The sequence below is a fragment of the Emydura macquarii genome, unplaced genomic scaffold, assembly GCF_026122565.2.
Source record: "Emydura macquarii macquarii isolate MOO-44397 ecotype Brisbane River unplaced genomic scaffold, CSIRO-AGI_Emac_v2 contig_1644, whole genome shotgun sequence".
NCBI lineage: Eukaryota > Metazoa > Chordata > Testudines > Chelidae > Emydura > Emydura macquarii.
In genome coordinates, this window is record NW_027131781.1 from 3,670,004 (window position 1) to 3,683,329 (window position 13,326).

A 13,326-nucleotide genomic window follows, 5' to 3' on the forward strand; every position below is an offset into this window, starting at 1 on the left:
TACATGGGGTTATTTTTCATCTGTCCTCTCCGACACAAAGTTAAAATGTTGACTGCACAGCCTCTCAGAGTAATTTCCCCTCAGGAAGATCAGCGTTGTCTGTGGCTGACATTTGGAGTATTGATCAGCCATTAAGGCAATGAAAAATTTACCATGCAAAAAGAGAAAGTTGTTTACCAGTTTCTGATCAGGCAGCAAACAGGCTGCTTTTTTTTTTTTTTTTTAAACAGGCATGCCATTTCTAGGAAATGGAGTACTTCCACGTTCCCCCCTTCCATCCTTGGAGGAGATGTTCCTCTCATCCTTTGCCGAAGTCACCTTATAAGCCCCGTTTCCAGACCCTGAGGAGAGCCTGTCTTCCTGACTAGAGAAAACCCAGACAGGACTCCTCTGGGAGCCAGTCAGTGCAGTTCCTCACTAGGCCAGAAGAGAGCCGGTTTAAACACTGTCACTCACTCCTCCGCTCCGCTCAGTAGGCCAACGCTACTACCACAGCACTCCCAGGCAATCAGTTGTGTCCTGGATCCAGTGACTCCTCCCCCCCAGAGGGAGGGGCCTTTAGCACTTCCCAGCTCATAAATAGTCACTCCCAGCCCCAGGTTTTCTAGGGACATAGAGTATGCGGCTGGCCCATCAGGCTGAGGGGCTGTTTCACTGCTGTGTAGACTTCCAGGTTGGGCTCTGGGCTCCAGGACCCTGCGAGATGGGAGGTTCTCAGAGCCCAGGCTCCCACCCGAGCCAGGAAATCTAATCATCAATGAAACAACCCCACAGCCCAAGCCTGAGTCGGCCAGCAAAGGCCAGTCATAGGCTTTTCTTTGCTGTGTAGACTGTGGAAAACAGCCAGCTTCACCCTTGTGGGTCTCACGCTTCTACCGCTTGTAGTGGGCCAGGGAGTCACCGGTTACCCCGTCTCCCCAGGCTGAACAAGTCTTTTGTCCTTTCCCCTCAGTGTGCCCCCAGGGCCAGGGGGGTACCTTACTGTGGCTCCCTCCTGCCGACTGTGGCCAAGGGTTGTCTCCTTCTCTGCCCCTCTGGCTGCAGTGAAGCACCGGCTCCTAGCCTGGGGGAAGTTTCTCCTCCAGCTACCACAAGCCTTCTGGTAGCTTCCTTCTCCTGTGCTTCCCCCCTTCCCTGTAGGGAAGGTAGGGTTTAAGTACACCTGGACTAGCCCTTCATTGGGTCCAGGTGTCTCTAATTGCCCTGCAATCATCTCTCCCCTGCTTGCAGGAAAAAGGGTTTTTGGCATTCTTAGGCTTACATACTGGCCCTGGTATGCCCTTTTGAGGCCCTCTGGCCTGACTTTATCACAAGACGTACTCCAAAAGTCCAGGACTGAGAATCAAAACAGGTTTCCAGAAGGTTCTTTTTCAGATTACAGACACTCTCTAAATCATCATCACGCAAGACTAGATCATGTATTGCTTAACAGGCCTTGTCTTCACTGCTTAAAAAACCAGAGTTGTGTTTTTTATGCCTTGGGGTAACTAGCATGCATGCGTGGTCACCAGACACAGAGAAGACCAGTCACTTTAGTTCTACTGTGAGGTAAACTCGCCAAAGTCAACCCTTGGAGAAGGTATAGGGCTGTTTCTCTCACAGTAAAACTGAAGTGCCTTGTGTTCACTGTATTTTTACCTCAGGACAGCGAACACGTTATTTATCCCAGAGATAAAAAACGCCCCTTTTGAACAGAGAAGCCAAGGCCACAGCGAATGAGGAGTCGAATTCCCATTTGAGACTTAGGTGCCTTTGAAAATGTTAAGCAGAGAGCAGATACACAGCCCTAGGTTTATAACAGCTTTGAAGAGCTATCCATTTTTGTTGAGCGTATACATCACATAGCACTTACTCTTAAACATTCAAACCAAGGAAACTGTTAAGTACTTAACATGTATTGTGCTATTACAAATGTATATGGGTGCTATTCCTAATTAGTCAAAGCCAGGAGGATAATGAAGACAACATGTACTTGCAAAAATGTTACAGTACTGTCTGTTTTCATTTCAATTTGGAAGGCGTAAGTTCATGTTGCAGTAAAAAAAGCTTCCATTTCATGAGCCATACAGGTAGTACTGTCTGCAAACTACAGCCAACAAATAAAAGGAAGTCTCCCCCCAGGATAAACATGGCTAAGTAAGGAAACAAGCATCCTTTACAGGAATCTCATCAAGTCACATCTACATTTGTTAGAGCCAGACAACTAAAATTAAGGGCCAAATTTGCACACTTAGTGAGGTCATCATAGGGCCTGAACATTAACTCTTTAACAGGAGTTTATTTATGTTAGGATAATTAACTACCTCCCACTTCTGTTCTCCTCTTCCAGCACAGGATATAATTTCAACTTCAACAACCTACTAGTAGATATTTCTAGATGCTATCATTGTGGTGTCTTCCTTTGGAGTCTTCAACCAGCAGGAGATCGTGATATAGTGGTATCAGGTATAGTGGTATCAGGGGTGTTTTGATGCTGCAAAATCTGTTAAAGTATCTGAATCCAAGGCAACCCAAACCTTCACATTTCACTGTATTAGCTATTCAATAAGATTTTCCAAATATAAAAATAAATTGAGAACAAACTGGCACATGTGAAAGTCTGAAACTAGCTTCAGATTAAGTTTTCAGAAGATCTAGATCAGATGCATTTCATACAGAACCTTGCATACAAACTATCCAACTTGGGTTTTACCAAGTTAGTAATTGCAGAAGGAAGAAAGAAATTAAGAGGCAGAAGCAAAAGGAGCAAGATCTTCTTTCAGATGGGACTTGAAGGGAGATGAAAATCTTGTAAGAGAGGCAACCTTCAATTGATTTGAAAAAAAGGTTTGAAAAAATCTGACCCGAAAAGCTGTATGCTCCGTTCTAGTCCAGTGACAGAGCAGAGATATTAAACCTCCTTATGGATCACAAAGGGACATCTCGTCTGGAAACTACTGCCACCAGACTTTGTCCCTATGCCGTATCAAGTCATTCAAGTCTGGAAAAGACAAGATTCGGTGTATAACCTTGACTCACTGCTATGCTATGAATATCCCTCACTGTAAAAGATGGCAGATTCACATAGGAAGAATAGGGATCATGTGCAGAAATAGCAGATGGGGTTTTCTTGTGTGAGAGAGACAAATTTGCAATGTTCCCCAGCCATTAATGGTGGAGACATCCTGATACACAGGAGGCTCTAGTTATTGCTAAATTGCTCCCAGTCAGCATGAGACACCGCACCCTCCATACCACCTGGCTGTGGCGCACAAGCAATTGACACTTCACTAGAATGTCAATCTGTCCTGGTAGGCTGCCGATCTAGCAGCATAACTTAAACTGGCCTCAACCGACACAGTTATCATCCCTCATTGAATCCTGTTAAACATCGCAAAGGCTAGGTTAGAATCCCAGCAAGGATCTCCCACTGCTCCTTCAACAATTCAGGGGGTAATCTCTGTGGAAATATGAATGTCCTAAATCTGTATGTACTTTCAGTTACACAGTGATGTGAACATGGAAACCCAAGCTTTGGAACAGTCTCTTTATTGTAGCAGAGACTCATGGAAAACAGCCTCCCCACTTACACAGCTTCACAGGTGCAATTACATTCTAGCTGGAATACAAACAGGATGTTGGTCCGCCATCACCCATGGTTGCTGTGATAGGACTCCAGAAGACAGAGCCGAGCATTGTGGAAGTGAAATTTTCTGTTTTTAAATGGCAGCCACATCTACTCAGTAGATAACACAGTAAGCGCCTATGTGCAGAATGAGTTTTAATGATAAGTAGAACATTACTTCTGTTCTGTGTTCATGAAAGATATGTTCTGTTCAGTAATAGTCACTGACTTATACTTAGAAGAGAATTTATTGTAGGAGTTATGGTATTAGAAAGCTATCCCTTTCCCCAAAGGAAAACATCAAAGTATGGCTGTTAATTTTATAAGTCATCAACTGCTTGTTGTTTTTTAAAAATTAATTTACAGTCAGACCTGAAAACTTTTTTATTTAAACTTTTCAAAGTTGCCCGTGATCTGAAAAATCAGCTAGTTATTCACCCAGCTCTATTGATACAGCCAGGGCACATATCTACATTTCCAAGCCTTTCTGCTTATGGTCAGACCTTTACTCTAATTTTAGTCATTCCTCTTTTGTTTAAAGTGATAGTAAACTGACCTGGTCAGTTAAGCAGTTATCTTCCCCCAAAACATGCTCACCAATCTAGCCATCCGCCCCTCAGGCAAAGTCCGAGGAGAAGTGATGGCTCACATCACATAGGTGGTACAAGGATGGTCATGGGATGCGGGTTCCTAGCTCTGCATCAAGTAGTTTGTTATCTGAGACACTGCCCCAAGTTTGATCACCAGGTTCTTCCCACTTGGTTTTGAATTCAGATTCAAGGGAACTTCGGTTGTGCAACCATAGAATTGTAACGAAGAGAGCTAGGAAATAGCTAAGAAATCTAAAAGGGGCACATTATATTTCATTCCTATTCATTTATAAAGGCAGGCGGCTTTTCCTCGCTCATGTGGCTCTGAGATCTCAGCTCAGACATTCTGCTCCAAGTGTGCAGGTCTCATTGACTGTGCAGAGAGGGAAAGCAACATACTGAAATGAAGATCCACTCTCTGAATTGGAAAGAATTTTGCCCTTTTTCAAGGCTGAGTTTATTCCATGCATTCACTGGCTGTTACCACACTAAGACACTAGACAAAACATGTGGCTTTTGGTTTAAGTAACAGGAAATAAGCATATTTGCAATCCAAGGATGTCGATTGTAAGTTTAACTGGTTTATTAGATGCAGAAAGTTCATAGTCTTGAATTAAGGAACAGCCTAAGACCCATCAGAAAGGGAAAGAAAAAAGAATTCCTCTATAATCCACTCTGGCAGGTGGCATGTATGTTTTGGCCAAATTATTTCTGATCATAGCACTATACACCCTTATGAGTCTGATCCAGAGAGCTGCTAAGCATCAGTAAATGCTGTTGGTGCCAACAGGAGCTGCTGATGCTCAGAATCTCTCAGGACTAGTCCTTAACTGTATCCCTCAATAAAATGTTACTCACCGGGAAGTTTTACATTAGATGAATCACTCCTATCAACAGGTGACTCAAGCAAAAGCTCGCAAGCTATTAAGGAACAGTTGAAGTTGATCAGCCTACCCAAGAGTAATCACTCTAATCCCACTGCATTATTATAGTCAGAGACTGACAGTTTTTCAACGACTACTTCTTTATGTCATTATACATAGCCACCTACCTGCCTTTAAAGAACAAAGTAGTTCTAACAAATAACTTTCATTCTTTCAACCATTAGCAAATGGAACCACTTATGTACAGTGCATGTTATCTGATTCATACACATCCAATTAAACTGCGTATTGACCTGTCCAGAAAGTAACAGGACTGATAGCGGTAAGTAATGGAACACTTGTGCATGTTCTCAACTTTAAAAGTGTATGTGCAAGACTTGTGCTCTCATTACAATTGACCTGCTCCTTTAGAAAAGGCTCCAGAGGCAATCCCAGCAATTACAGGCAGTAAGCCTAACTTCAGTACCAGGATATTGACTGAAACTATAGTAAAGAACAGAATTATCAGGCACATAGATGAATACAATTTGTTGGGGAAGAGTCAACCTGGTTTTTGTAAAGGGAAGTCATGCCTCATCAATCTACTAGAATTCTTTGTGGGGGTCTAAAAGCATATGGACACTACCAGTGGATAGAGGGTACTTAGATTTTCAGAAAGCCTTTGACAGAAAATATCGTATTGCCTCTTTATCAATCTGTGGTACGCCCATATCTTGAATACTGCATGCAGATCTGGTCGCCCCATCTCAAAAAAGATATATTGGAATTGGAAAAGGTACAGAAAAGGGCAACTAAAATGATCAGGGGTATGGAAAAGATTCCATAAGAGGAGAGATTAATAAAACTGGGACTTTTTAGCTTGGAAAAGAGATGACTAAGGGTGGATATGATAGAGATCTATAAAATCATGACTGGTGTGGAGAAAGTAAATAAGGAAGTGTTATTTACTCCTTCTCATAACACAAACACTAGGGGTCACCCAATGAAATTAATAGGCAACAGGTTTAAAACGAACAAAAGGAAGTATTTCTTCACACAACGCACAGTCAACCTGTGAAACTCCTTGCCAGAGGATGTTGTGAAGGCCAAGGCTATAACGGGGTTCAAAAAAGAACTAGATAAATTCCTGGAGGATAGATCCGTCAATGGCTATTAGTCAGGATAGGCAGGAATTGCTGTTTGCCAAAGGCTGGGAAAGGCCGATGGGATGGATCATTTGATGATCACTTGTTCTATTCATTCCCTCTGAAGCACCTAACATTGCCCGCTGTCGAAAGATAGGCTACTGGGCTAGATGGACCACTGGTCTGATCCACTATGGCCGTTATTATGTTAGTATTTTTGCAAAAGTTTGTAGCGCTAGCTCCTACTTTATAATTTTATAGTCACACTGCCAGCAACGCTTACGTCTAGCAAAGCCTCCAACCCCATGTGGCGAGGCTGCACTGTATTGGTTTAAAAAGTGGTCAGTCGGACGGAGTAGGTGGACGCACCAATTAGGTAGTTATTAAAGATCAGAGGACTGCTTGTTAAACTCCATCCTTCTGTCCCAAACATAATCCATTGAGTCTAAGAATGCAGCACAGGTGGTGCTTTCCACTGAGCAGCTTTTAAAAATAGTCACAATCGAGCATCACTTTAAAAATATTATAAAGCTGCTCCATGTACAGCTCTGGAATTAAACATTCAAAACTAGAAGGGTTGTAACGCTAGGATTCTTTTTCCGGGATGAGACTGTGCTCGAGTCTGTGAAATGTTCTGTCTATCCAAAGGGTCACAAAACGTTTTATATAAAGTGCAACAAGTAGTTAAAAAAAGTTGGTTTGCGTAAATGGAACATGTTGATTTTCATGGCTTACGGAGCACATTTTCAGCCATGTGACTGGAGTGCTTTTCCTTTTGATGAACAGCCTAAGGCAGAATGCAAACTGCAAAGAAAACAAGTCCATTATCAAGTGATTGCCTGCTTAAAAAATTATATCTGGGGTTATGAGACATATCCTACTCATCAATACTGACAATGAAATGTTAAAAACCTGGTATGGAAGAGTCCTTGAGAGATACGTGGGGGTGGGGAGACTAATGGCCACTAAGAGCTATGTATTGTAGTTACATATTTGCCTCTTCAAAAAACCACCGGCCCTGCCATGTTGCCTGCTCGCCGCCTCCTGGCCCTTGGGCCCCGGGCCCTGCGCCTACTCTTGCCCGGCCTCCAGGCCCCGGCCCGCTCCTACGCCGAGGTGGTTGCCGCCGGCCTGGTCCAGATGTCCTTCACCTTTGCCTCACCCACGTAGGTGTTGTACAACGGAGCCACCAGGAAGCAGGTGGACGTTCCCACGTTGAGCGGCTCCTTCGGCATATTGGCAGCTCATGTCCCCACGTTGCAGGTCCTGAAACCAGGAGTTGTGATGGTCTTTGCCGAGGATGGCACAGTGACCAAATACTTTGTGAGCAGTGGCTCTATCACAGTCAATGCAGACTTCTCTGTGCAGCTGCTGGCAGAAGAGGTGGCCACTTTGGACATGCTGGATCTCACTACTGCTAAGTCAAATCTGGATAAGGCCTTATCCCAGTTGGCTGCGGCACCTGACGAAACGGCTAAAGTAGAAGCCCAGATTAACATAGAAGCCAGTGAAGCCCTAGTAAAAGCCCTGGAGTATTTAGGGGATTCTGTTGTCGATATGCAGAAGCCATGGACTGGGTGCTGGGCCCGGCTTCGCCCCGTTTGTACAGATGGTATGGGACAGATCAATTAAAGAAAACAAAGCCAAAAAAACCACTCGGATTTATGACCCAGACAAAACAACATGCCTCATTACAAAATGTCAAGATTTCCATTAAAATTATACACAGCTATAAAAAAAAAACCGAAAAAAGAACAGTTCTGATGAATCAGTAGTTTATAATTCCGGGTAAAATCTATAGTCCTGGGAGTAGGTATTGATCAAATGAAAGGGTCTAAGAGCTTAAAAACCATCACACTTAAGATACTGGCTCAGTGGAGTCCAGTTGGGGTGGAAACATTCCACTTTCTGACTCGAATTGCTCATGGGAATTCTGAAAGCCAGAACACCCTTTCAAGCCGGATTTGATTGAGACTGTGCTTTTTAAACTCCAACAGATCTTTCCATTGGAGGATCTTGAGATTAATTCAGACTAAAATCTATGTGAACAGATAGAAGAAGGGGGCTCTGGGAGAGGAAGTCTGACAATCTGACAGCATCCAGTTAGGGTTTGAGCCCCCCATTTACCACCCTATAGAATCAGATGCAGGGGCTAACACTCACACTTGTGAAGCAATGGGAGGTCAGGGCCATCCATGCTCTGAATTCCAGCAGAAGCCCCTCGGCTTCAGTGCCACAATGCCAGAGAGACCCTCCCGGTGACACCTGCCCCAGACCACTGTAGAAAGAGAATGGGTGACCATAACTAAAGTCTGTGGAAAGCAAGGGCACTGCTGCTTCTGATAACAGCACTCATTTAGCTGGTTGCAGCATGTGAGTAATTCATTGGCTTTAATGGAGAAGTTTGCACTTTCATATAGAATTAGCCCAAGCATCCTACACACTGGCAATTCTCTTAAAAGGCAACCTAGGAACAAAGAGAAGGGAGTAAGACAGAGGTGCAGGAGGAATATCAGGGTACCAGGGAGGACTGAAGTTTTAATGCCCTATTTGTCAGAATGCAAGACATGCTAATGTAATGGCGTGGGACATTGCGAGATTTTTGCTCTTTATACAAGAAAACAATACACAGATACTGCATAGGCACACTAGGGTACTTATGTATTAAACATGCACAAACATGCCAGGTTAGCGACACACACACACACCGCTGCTCTGATTGGTTTCTGGTGGCTTTCAAAAAACAGAACACTGTAGGCACCACTAGAAGGCTCACAAACTATTTAAAAGGATACTTTCCTATTCCGATACGGTACAAATTTAGTGAAAATTTAAGTTTAGACATTTTGAGAGTTGGCTTCAGTTTTCCTTCCTCCACACTAGTGGAAATCTACTCTTTTGCAGGAAGTCATAGAGCTTCATTAAGGGAGAAAGTGCTATTTTATATACAGTCATCATTTGTACATTGCTCACTGTGTAAATTCAGAGCTAGACAAGTTACCTTTTTCTCCAAGTAGATTCTTTGCAAGAGGAGACTGTCTGGAGTACATTTTGGAGGGAGTGACTAAGACTTTGGCATGCTCGTTTTCACATCACAAAGTCAGACATATCTGAAAAAAAGATTCAAGTTTGACAATTTTTTGGATTCCTATGAGTCGGATGAGAAGAGAGACTCTTTTAGTGTCCTCATAATTTTATATTATATATAAAATGGCCAAAAAAAAAAAGTCATAAAAAGTTATCCCAAGAAAGACTACACCCCAAAAGAAATCATTGCATCCAACCTAGCTGAAAAGCTTGACGTGAGACAAAAGTTCCTTGGCTTTTTAACACGGAACCAGTTTACTGACCTAGTATCTTTATTTTAGTTTAGAGAGTTTATGAAATCAGGAGCCAAATCAAAACACCCACAAGCTCTGAAGAAGCCAGGGTCTAATCCGCTTTGCAGATGACACTCTGTGTTCCTTGGGTACCGTCTGTGGAAAGAATGTAAATGAACACGTCAGTCAGTTCACAAGATTAGAAGCTATGAAACTGTGTATGTTACAAACACAGCATTGCCAGTGCTTGGCACTTTATCCCAACTCACAGTACTGGATGTTTCACTGGGAGCCCCAGCCTCCTAAGCCAGTTACGTGAAAATCTCAGTGGTCATTTAAAAGAAAAGGTAAGTTTCTAGCCTTCACGATTGTGGGGAAAAGCTTGAAAATGTGACCCAAGTGCACTCTGAAGGCTCAATAAACCAGAAAGCAAACGTAAAAAACCCTACATTTGTTATTAAAAAAACCTCATGATTTTTAAAGATAACCTCCTGACTTTTGGGGAGCCTGACTCACGATGTCATAACATGGAGAGCTAGGCTACGTCTACATTGACGGCGGCAAATTCGCTGCTGTTAAATCGATTTCTCTGGCTCGACCGAGCGGTCACTGAGGACCTGCTCAGTCGATCCAGAAATCGACATATTAAGACCACCTCCACAAGTAGCGTAGCGCTGCGTCGCAGTGCAGTGAAGATGGTGCACAGAAGAGAACCACAGAAGTCGACGGGAGTTACGCAAGTTTTTTGCGTAGCTTGCGTAACTCTGGTCGACTGCCGCCAAATCTCAGAGGTAAGTGTAGACAGAGCTTTAGTCACATGGGAAACACGGTTTTATGACGTTTGAAACTTGACAGGAAACCAAGATAGAGAAGAATAAAAAGGGACAATCTTAGAATGTTCTCAGACTTGTGAGAGGGCAGGGACAACCACAAAGTTGCATGCAGAAGCTCCATTCTCTATGCTCCTTAAGTCTCGCAATACATCACACAAGTACCTTCAGCTTGTTTTGCATTCTGCAATTAACTTCACCGGTGAAGTTGTGAAGACCAGCTGGGGTTGCTTAAAAAGGGTAGTTTGAAAGACCACGAGAAAAAACTAGAGTATCCAGCATGGGAACTGACATAGATTTGGGTGAGTGTATGGAGAAAAATAAATCTCATGAGGAAGAAGGGTATTTTCCTATTCTTGACAGGGCTTTAATCCCCATTTAAAGGCAGAGTGGGATAAGAAAACAAGGCATGTTTCATATAAAAGCTGATTTTATTAAACTGAATCTAAGCCATGGCTGAGACAATGGCTTTGTACACCATACCGAGCACAGAACAGCAATCTGCCAAAAGCCACTGGAGTGCAATCTTTGTCACAGGCAGGCTAAACAAAACCCTTCCCCCCCCGCTTGTATCAGACCATATTCAAACCTAAAACAAGTCAGTAGTCTTGTCCGCACGCCAACTGGGCATGGACCTTGTCAGCTTCACTGCTTGCCATGGACTGGAACTGCATTCAAAACAAATCACGAACAGCCATTGCTGGCTGACTGTGTTCTATGTTTATATTATAAACGGATCAAAAAAGCTTCGGGGAGACAAAAATCTAACTTGGCTTGACACAACAAGCAGGCCATTCCAGACAGATTATTTCGCAACCATCGTGTCAGCAGCGGAGCAGTATGGAGAGGCTGCTGCTGGAGGAAGCTCGTGGAAACCAAATTGCTTATCTGCATAAAATTCAATATTCAGAGCAGAGCAGCAATTGAGTATGGCCAAGGAGTGGAGTAAGTGCAGGAGAAAGGACAAGCATGGAACCCAGAAGAAAATGACTGCAGGTGCAGATGAGGCTCTGCCTGTATAGACATAATAAGTAGGTTGCTATTCAAGAGGCTCATGTCAAATAAGCAGCAGAAAGTAACTTGGCATGATTCCATTGCAGTCAATACAACCATGCCAGTTCACATCCATTGCGGATCTGCCCCGGGGAACTAGAGACACAAGAGAAGGGAAGACCCCTTTAGTAAATAGGACAATTGCCATTTTCACCAGCTGCGGATGTTCCCAGACTTGAGCGAGGCACTGACAACGGGCATAGTCCTGTTGTCCCCGTTCTCCCTGGCCTTTGACTAGGAAGCTTCTGTCACTCGTGGGACAGCAACTTGCTTAACAAAACATCCAAGCCCACGTAATTAGCAAGGCTGCCGCTTTTCAACCTCCTAATTTGACAAGGGCAGGCTCTAAGGCAGTGGTTCTCAGCCAGGGTACATGTATCCCTGAGGGTACACTGAGGTCTCTCGAGGGTACAACTCATCTAGATCTTTGCCTAATTTTACAACAGGCTACATAAAAAGCACTAGTGAAGTCAGTACAAACTAAAATTTCCTGCACACAGTGACTTGTTTATACTGCTCTGTGTACTATTAAGTACAATATTTATATTCCAATCAATTTATTTTATAGTTATATGGTAAAAATGAGCAAGTCAGCAGTTTTGCAGTAATAATGTGCTTTGACACTTGTATTTTTAGGTCCGATTTTGTAAGCAAGTCACTTAAAGGAGGTGAAACTTGGGGGTACGCAAGACACACCAGACTCCTGAAAGGGGTACAGTCTGGAAAGGCTGAGAGCCATGGCGCTAATGGAACAGGGTGCAGGCTTCTGTTGGTTCCTCACAACTGCACAATCATTTAAATACAATTTTTGGGTCTGACATGGTCTCTCTCAAGAAATTAAGAGATGCAGATACTGCATCACATCAGATCCTGCTTTATTCTGAAGTCAGGCCTGAGAACAGTCTGTAAAGCACAGCACAGGAGATCTCTTATTCGAGTTTAAAATGTAACACGTGGGAGGGCTTGCGAAGCTTACCCAACACCTATTATACCCCCCTACTATGTAGACGATTCTCCTAGCCATCACAGGAAGCCAGACAGACATTTCTGAGCTTCTTGTCCAGGATCTCCATTGCAGAGCTGCATTTGTGCTTCCACATTACAAATTATAACAGAAGTTCTGGGGAAGAGAATCTTGCAGGATAGTTCTTGCAAAAAAAAAAACCAAACAAACCCCTAGACTCATAACATCCTCTAGACGATGGATGCACCTCTTCAGTGGCACTGCACGTAGGTCCAGTCCTGCAGTCGCTATGCAGGCCAAGCCGCATTGATTTGCTTGCAGAGAGCTGCAGATTCAAGCCCTGTCATTTAATAACTGTTTTCTCTGTGTTCTTGAACATGGAGACGTCACAGTGTGCAGCTGCCTTCTGCCTTGTTTAAACCACTCCCCGCAAAGCCCTTCACACGAGCAGCGTACAATTGTACGATCTTATTTACAAAGCAAATGTAAGATCTGCCACGTGACACCAGTCTGCCCTTAACCGACCCCGATTGCTTCATCAGCCTTGCTCCCTATTTCAGTTGGTATTAGCAAGCCGCTTCTGACTGCCAGCCGCTCAGTCCAGCGCAAGCTACGATCCCTCGCTTGCACGTACAAAAACCAGGCTCATGCCCTGCACAGACGTGGTGTAGTATCAGTCAAGAGGAGGAGAGGAAGGTGAGAACCAATGACCTGGTGGGGTTGAATTCTTCGCCCCATTAAGGGGCAATAGGATAGAAAGCCTTTTGAGGAACTGCGGGGCTGGGAGGAGGGAGGACAGGGTGTTCTCCTGCACCAATAGGAGGTGAAGAATTGAACCAGCGCAGTTTGGCCATCTTCTTTCTGCTGCAGTTTAAAGGTTTCCAGGACTGGAGCCCGTGGGTGGGCAAGCAAACCTCTTTCCTCCCCTAGACGATGAAAAGGACAGAGATAGACCCT

The 13,326-nt window shown here is 43.8% G+C and overlaps 1 protein-coding gene and 1 pseudogene across 5 annotated transcripts in view; one reads left to right on the top strand and one right to left on the bottom strand.

The window, feature by feature from the left end:
• CORO2B (coronin 2B) overlaps nt 1-13,326 on the bottom strand; it is a 125,330-nt gene that overhangs the window by 81,182 nt on the left and 30,822 nt on the right. Inside the window, exons 1-2 of one of the 5 annotated variants that reach the window (XM_067555503.1) lie at nt 9,553-9,576; nt 9,204-9,312 (exon numbers count right to left, since the gene is read on the bottom strand). The exons of 3 other annotated variants lie outside the window; for them this stretch is intronic. The gene's annotated coding sequence lies outside the window, so the exon portion shown is untranslated. Of the gene's footprint in view, nt 1-9,203; nt 9,313-9,552; nt 9,577-13,326 lie in introns of those variants that run through there. One more of the 5 variants, XM_067555504.1, reaches the window with a different exon arrangement.
• Nucleotides 7,226-7,838, top strand: LOC137158298 (ATP synthase subunit delta, mitochondrial pseudogene; annotated as a pseudogene).